The following is a 7,732-nucleotide window of genomic DNA, read 5'->3' as shown; positions in this document are numbered from 1 at the left end:
GTACGGTATGTACCGGTCGGTACGGCCGGTACGGTAACGGCCACACTGATTTAAACACAAAGCTCCATTAGAAAGAATACATTTATTTGCCAAGAACCTCTCTATTTTTGCTCCACTAGAAATGACACTCTTCTTTGCCAAGAACTTCTCTATTTTTCTTGTAATTGCTCTAACTTGGAATGGGTATGAGTGAGTCTATTAATAGGCTTAGGTTTTATAACCTCCTCCCTTCATTTTCTTATGGCGCACGTATCTAGCACAATATCTGTTCCAATACATTTCAACCCGTTAATTACCATTGAAAAGATGTCTTTCTCATTTTCAATGTGGAATTAAATATTTTACTAACTTCTTTTCTTCCATATTAACTCTCATATCTTTACATTTAAGTTGTTATTTTTATTCATATCAATTAATTACATAATATTAAAATGCTTCATTTTTTTTTCCATTAATGTTTAAAGTAACAATATGTTTTACAGTAATGTGTAAACATATACTTATGATTTTATCAAACAATTTACTACATTAATTGAAGATTTATATATAATTAAATCAGAGTTAATAGTTTTAGGTACCTAATTCACAATTTTAAATATTAGACCTTGTAATATGTAATTTTTATTGGTTGGTTGGGTGGGGGGGGGGGGGGAGGAATTGTTTTCTAATTAAAAAAAACAAAAAATATATGAGGTTTAAATCTCCTTCCTCTTCCTTTAATTATTGAATTATAAAAATAAACAAAAAAACTTATTTTGTAGTTGAATTCTTCTCAAGTTTAGTTCATGATGCTCCAGAAGTATAATTTTATTTTAATTATCACAAATCACAATTACATGGTTTTTCTCATACCCTTTTTGCAGGTTTTGTGCAACATTACTGTTCAAATGAAGATTACAATCTATTTCAGTACTTCTCTACCATAGTTGGAAGTTTTGTTGGCACTGTGATGGTTGACACACTAAGGAAGCATGATGCCCTATAATTTTTAAACATCATACTTAAGTTGACATTAATGGCATTGGATACATTTCTTATAAAAATACTTTTTGTTATTAGTTATTATTTGGTGGACGAAGTGCAGGTTTTACCTAGCCAGCAACTAATGGATAAAATGAGATTAAAACCTCTCTCTCTCTCTCTCTCTCTCATGTTTTTTCTTTTCACTTTGCATAAAACTATCCGTTATGTCAACTCTTGTGGAGAAATGACACCACTTGGGGCATTTTTCATTTTTTGGGTGTTTTCAGTTATTGAGATTATCAAAGTATTTTTGTCCATACATGATGATTCTAAAATCAAACTCAAAAAGTGAGAGTGCTACTTTTTGTTTTCATAATACTAATGCTCGCGTTGAAGACTTGAAGTTAGTTACCTTCTAATTGAGGTAAGTAATTAAAAATATAGTATCAATGCTTTTAATATTTGATATTTTTCAATAGTTTGTATATATAAAATTTTATAATACCCTTAAAATCACTCCTTATGTAAGGTTCTTATTAATTAGGAGGAGAATGAGCATAACATGCCTTAAGTAAATTTGGTGAGATGCTTGAGAATCTATAGATTTGATTAATTAGGACCAAAATAGAGTACATGGAATGTAAGTTTAATAAAAAATAAATAAAGATGAATGGATGGTAAGACTTTATGGTTAAGAGACACTAAAGAGCCATAGTATTTGATATCAACATAAGTTTATGTTTATAACATAATATAAAAACAATCATATAAGTACAAGTTTATGTTTACATTCATGTTTATATTTAAAAAATAGTTTATTACATTCATTAAAGAAAAAAAATTAAATGCAATTTGATAGTTTTCTAGTTTGATTTTACCTATAAAGCTTTTTAAATTGTTTGGAGTAGAAGTTGAACATCTTTTGTTGTATTAATTTCAAAAAAAGTATTGAAGGATTTTACTTGTAATTGAGTTCTTTCTTTAATAAATGGACAAACTTAGTAAGTGTTAGGGATTAGAAGTTCTAATACATATGTATAGTGCATTGTGTAAAAAGTAAAATAAAATAAGAAGAAGAATGGATTCAAACATACGATAAATATCATATGGGAGAAATGAGAATGCATTTATGGACTAACTCTCATTGGGTTAAGAAAACATATTGGTAGGAATAATAAAAAATTTGGGTTACATTAAATTATTTTAAATCATTATCAATTAATGATACAATGATTAGACATAATATTCCAATTTGATCAAAACAAACTCTCGGATTGATATTAGATACAATACCACTTGGTGCAATTGTTCAATTCCCTCTCACAATTTTTTTACTCTTTTGCTTTTTTAACTATTTCTTTTCGATGGTTGAAATTGAAAGTTGCTTTTTTCAACTCTCAATTTTAGCCATTAAAAGTTATTGCATAAGATCTCAATCTCTAACTCTCAAAATACTATCGTAACTAACAAATTTAAACTTAAGTTATGGCTATAAATGAACCAATCTATTCATAAACAACTTAGGTTTGACTTGATAAAAAATTTATTCATGTTTGTTTATTTATAAATGAGCCAAGTTTAAACATTAATTTTAAGCTTGTTTAATTAATGAGCTGAGCCCAAACAAAAAAGTTGCTCATGAATAGGCTTGTGAATAATAGATCAAGCTCGATAAAAAACAAGTTGAGATTAAACTAGTTTACAAGCTTGGTAATAAGCGCGATATGGACTTGAAAAATAAACTCATATTTTACCAAGCCTTTAATTAATTGGGATTTGAGTCCACATGTCTAAACCAAATAGACTTGATAATATGCTTAATATAGCCTTGTTAATGTACTTTTTATTGAATCTCAAGTTCAAAAACTTGATATAGAGCTTGGGTTTGAGCTTAGCTGATCTCAAATTTTTGGATTATCTAACAAGCTCAAGCTCAAACCTTTTTTTTTTTGAGAGAGTTTCAATCTATGACATTCGCTTTTAATAATAGCTCTTTGTCTTTAGACTAAGATACCAATTGGTTTTTTGTGTAGGCAGAGATTGAACCCTAGATCTCTTATTCAACTAAGCTCAAACATAGTTTGTAAGCTTAGTTCAAACTCAAGCCAAGTTTGAATATTTCATAATTGTTGTTGAGTCAAGCTTGAACATTTAATACTCGACAAAGCTAGATTCGTTTATGCCCTAGTACTTAAGTATCAAAATTTAAAACAAATAAAACCAACACATTTTGATTGCATGAAATGGGCCAAATTGCTTGAATTGAATATTTTACCAACCCAAAATTATAAATGTATTTAACACTTTTATATTCTTCTCAAAAAAAAAAAAAAAACACTTTTATCACATATGCTAGGATTTGTTTGTCTTGCTTTCTTCTCTCTTAAAAAATAGTAATTCTTAGACGTCAAGAATTTTTCAAAATTCAACCTTGTCTCCTTTGGCTATTCCATTGTGGCTGAATTGGAGTTCCACTGCCACCATATGGAACAAGTTATTGATCAAACTAACCATGATGATCATGGACATGAACCAACTGACGATGTTGATTCACTTGTGGATTTTATGTACTAGGTGTATTGTTTCAGTGATAGTGAGGAGCCACAAGTAGGGGATTATCTCATTCGTATGAACTGCTCATCCTCATTTTCATCTTCACCTTCATGGTCATCCTCATCATTGTCATCTGAAGAGGGTGCATCAACAAGTTATTTGCAGCAATCAACAAAAGTAAGGATTTGATGTAGGTTTTACTTGTAATATATGTTTGGAGGAACCACAAGCAGGGGATTATCTCATTCGTATAAACTGCTCTCATATGTATCACCAATCTTGTCTACTTCTATGGCTCCAGAATAAGCACAACACCTGTCCTTGATGCTGTTGCAAACTCGATCAACAATGATCATCTTGCAATTTTTTCCTTTTTTACTGTTAGAAATTCCTTTTAATTGTATTTGGATACTTTGGAATTAAAGTCTTAATTTCTTATTTGGGTTGTAAAATTTAAAGTTTTTTAATTGGGTCTTTTTCTTTTTGCTAAAGGAGGATTTGAAATTGAGAATCACGCATTAATTTTGCATTTTACTGAACCATATTGGAGAATAAGGCGTGCTCTAATATGGCCACCCAAGTAGGCTTATGATACCAATCAAAAATAACTAAAAGTAGGCTTATGATAGAACAAAATTACATAGGCAAGTATCTTGTTTAACTAGGAAAAAAAAAAAAAAACAAAAGCCCAAGCCCGCTAGGCTTTATCTTCCTATTATGAAAAAAAAAAAAAATTATTTGGTAAAAAAAAGACCAATTGAAAGCTAAGAGCTAGTGGCTTTATGCATCACTTAAATTTCATATGATCAATTGAAAGCTAAAACCAATTGCTTGCAGTTATGCTCACAACGATCAAACTTTTATAAGATCTGTGAGGACATTAAACTGGCTTATCCGCTTTGGGGAGCCAGTCCCTCACGGTTTAATCTCAAGCGGCGTGGAGAACGATACCTGGAGCAGGGGCGGACCTTGGAACTCGGCAGGCCGTCCCACATCGACAAGAGATCCCTCCCACATATGGTTTATAAGCGTCTGGCGCGACCACATGTGTACCACAAGGTCCGCCCTTGCTCCAGGTATCGTTCTCCACGCCGCTTGAGATTAAACCGTGAGGGACTGGCTCCCCAAAGCGGATAAGCCAGTTTAATGTCCTCACAAGATCTATCCATTAAAAAAGCTCTGTAAGCAAGGAAAACATTTCTCTTCAAACTTCAAACTCTTTTTATGACTTTTTATTTGATGTAAAATTTGAAAATATAATTGTTGTATTGTATGTTTTTATCATATTTTTCATACTTGTAAAATTTCAAAAAGATTGAAGATCAATAATTATGTCATTAATCAAATGTTTAAATTTTAAGTTTTTGTGGTATAAAATTAAGTATAATTTTTTTTATTGATCAAATAGTAAATAACATATGATCGATTTGAATGAAGTTTGACATGTGTGTCAAAAACATAAAGAAAATGCAATCCAACAATTAGATTTTCAAAATTCATATTTAATAAAAAGATATAGGAGAATTTTATAAGGTTTCTTTCCAAACTAGAAAGTAGAGAAACCTTGTCCTTGTAATTTGTGAACACATATACAATATATATATATATATATATATATATATATATATATATTAATAACCAAAACTTAGAGAAAATCAAATTAAATTTTAATTGCATTCTCAATTTTCTGCTATGTGTCTATTTAAGGTTTTAATTTTTGTGATAAGTGAATTATTCAGTGCAAAAATCAAAGAGTCTAAAACCAATTAATTCTAAATCTTGTACACACTCACACACATATAAAATATAATATGAGAAACCATTACATATTTTAGAAATATATGGTTTAAAAAAATGTAAGCTAATATTATGTATAATTTGAACATCTTCTAAAAAAATGTATAATTTAAACCGTATAATTGTGATTATTTTTAATTGTACCCGTGCATATACACGGAGTTACACACGAGTTAAAGAAATTATTGTACATATGACATGAACTTCAACTTTCTAAAATATTGCCCATGTGCATGTTGTAAAGATTGCAATCGATTATCTATTCAATTTCAATCCATAAACTGGTAGTGATTTGTGTGAGGTATACCAGCTCCCACAAAGCCATTTGCGAAGTAATTAAAAAAATGGGTTTAAGTATGTTATTTTAATTTAGGTAAAATCATTTAGTAGAATATGTAAATTGCACATCTTAGATTGCTCCAATTTTATAAGAAAAAATGGTATATTTTATGTTTTTTTTAACGTATTTCAGGAACGTTACTAAAATTTATTCATTATAAAAATCTATTGAAAATATATCGCTAATTTTTTGGAACATGGTATTTTATTTTTTTATTGACATTAGTACTTGAGTTAATAATTTCATCATTTAGTTACAATTTTCATATTGTAAATTTATATAGTTACAATTTCATTCTTGAAAATTTTAAAAAGCTATGATTTCATTTTTCCATTCATGTGTTATGAAATTATTTTCAAATCAACTTAGATTTTTTACAAACCACGCTGGTACTCCATCTGTATATTGTATAATAGATTTTGTATTTTTTTTAAAGCTTTTTAGTGACAAAATTTAATTCTAAATTAGAGGAACATAAATCAAACTTAGAATAAATTTGAGAGACAAAAAAAAAAAAAAAAACGAGTTTTTACAAACAACACAATTTTACTTTGACATGAGTGACAATGTGGTTTTTAAACTTCTAATTTAGAAAATATTGCTAAACATTACATTTGTAACAAATAAAAAGAATGTTCATATTTTTTCTGTTGAAATTTAGCGATTCAACGATATTCTCAATAATTTTAATACATCATTATTGATGCAACAGCAAAACCAACATCAGCTCCTACTCAGTAGAAGCCATCAATAGCCATGATTTCAATCTCTCAGTCACAAAATAGAAAAACTAATAGTGTAAGTTAAATTTAAAACCAATAGGAATCCAAAATTTAAGTTAAAACTTTTCCAAGAGAGTGGGTCAAGGTTAATCTAGTTGGCACATTTTGACACGTGTACCTCTACACTACAGTTGTTGATTTTAGTTGAATGAGGACTGTTGAGTTATTGATTTTAGTTGAAGAATAGGGAGTGTCGTGTAGACACTTGAGTTTACATACGTCTCCCTCTCCCTCTCCAAAACAAATTATATAGTTACAATTTCATATACAAATTATATATAAACAGCACTAGTCTCTGTTTTTTTCTCCCTCAAAAACACAGTAATCAACAAATTTTCAACATTCTACCTTATTGATCAAACTAACCATGGTCCCATATTTCAGTCCCCCATTATCATACAGTCGGTTCACTGATGAACCAACCAACCGTGGCAGGTTAAGTGAACTCTCATCCTCAAGACTCCCATCCTTATCCACTCTGTTCAGTGATGATCATGAACATGAACATGAACATGAGCGAACCAACCGTCGCTTGTTAAGTGATCATGGGCTTTCATTCTTGCCCTCAAGACTCCCATCTGTTAAATGATCGCGAGGCTTCATTCTTATTCTCATTACTCCCATCATCATTCAGTCGTCATGAACGTGAACCAACCGACCGTGGCTGGTTAAGTGACCGTGGGGCTTCATTCTCATCCTCAAGACTCCCATCATCGTTCAGCCGGTTCAGTGATGATGATGAACATGCACCACCCAGCCTGTTCGATCATGATCATGTACCCAGCCGGTTACACGAACTCAGCCTGTCCAGTGATGATGATGAACATGAACATGTACCCAGCCGGTTCAGTGATGATCACGAACATGAACCAACTTATACTACAAAAAATCTTGGTTTAGGCGGCGTTTTTTTTAGCGACGTTTTTAAATTCGCTGCTATAAGCGGTATATTGTGACGATTTTGAAAAACGCCGCTAAAGAGTGAGTGTTTAGCGACGTTTTCAAAAAAACGTCGCTATAACTCAAAACAATAGTGACGTTTTTTAAAACGCCACAATAAGGATAGTTTTAGTAGCATTTTTCTGGTTTATAGCGACGTTTTAAGAAAACGTCGCTGTAGGTATTAAAGAACCGCACAAACTTTGCCAGCAAAAGAAAAAAAACTCTTGCCCCCATTTTTGACTTTTCCACACAAACTTTTGCCCCCCCTTTTTTGACTTTTCCACACAAACTCATTCATTTCCCACACTTTTTTCCCCCCTTTTTTTTTAACTTTGTTTTTCTTTCTTTTCTTTTG

This window comes from Castanea sativa, chromosome 6, assembly GCF_040712315.1.
Source record: "Castanea sativa cultivar Marrone di Chiusa Pesio chromosome 6, ASM4071231v1".
Taxonomy (NCBI): domain Eukaryota; kingdom Viridiplantae; phylum Streptophyta; class Magnoliopsida; order Fagales; family Fagaceae; genus Castanea; species Castanea sativa.
The sequence above is the reverse complement of the archived record's forward strand: the minus strand, read 5'-3'. Positions refer to the sequence as shown.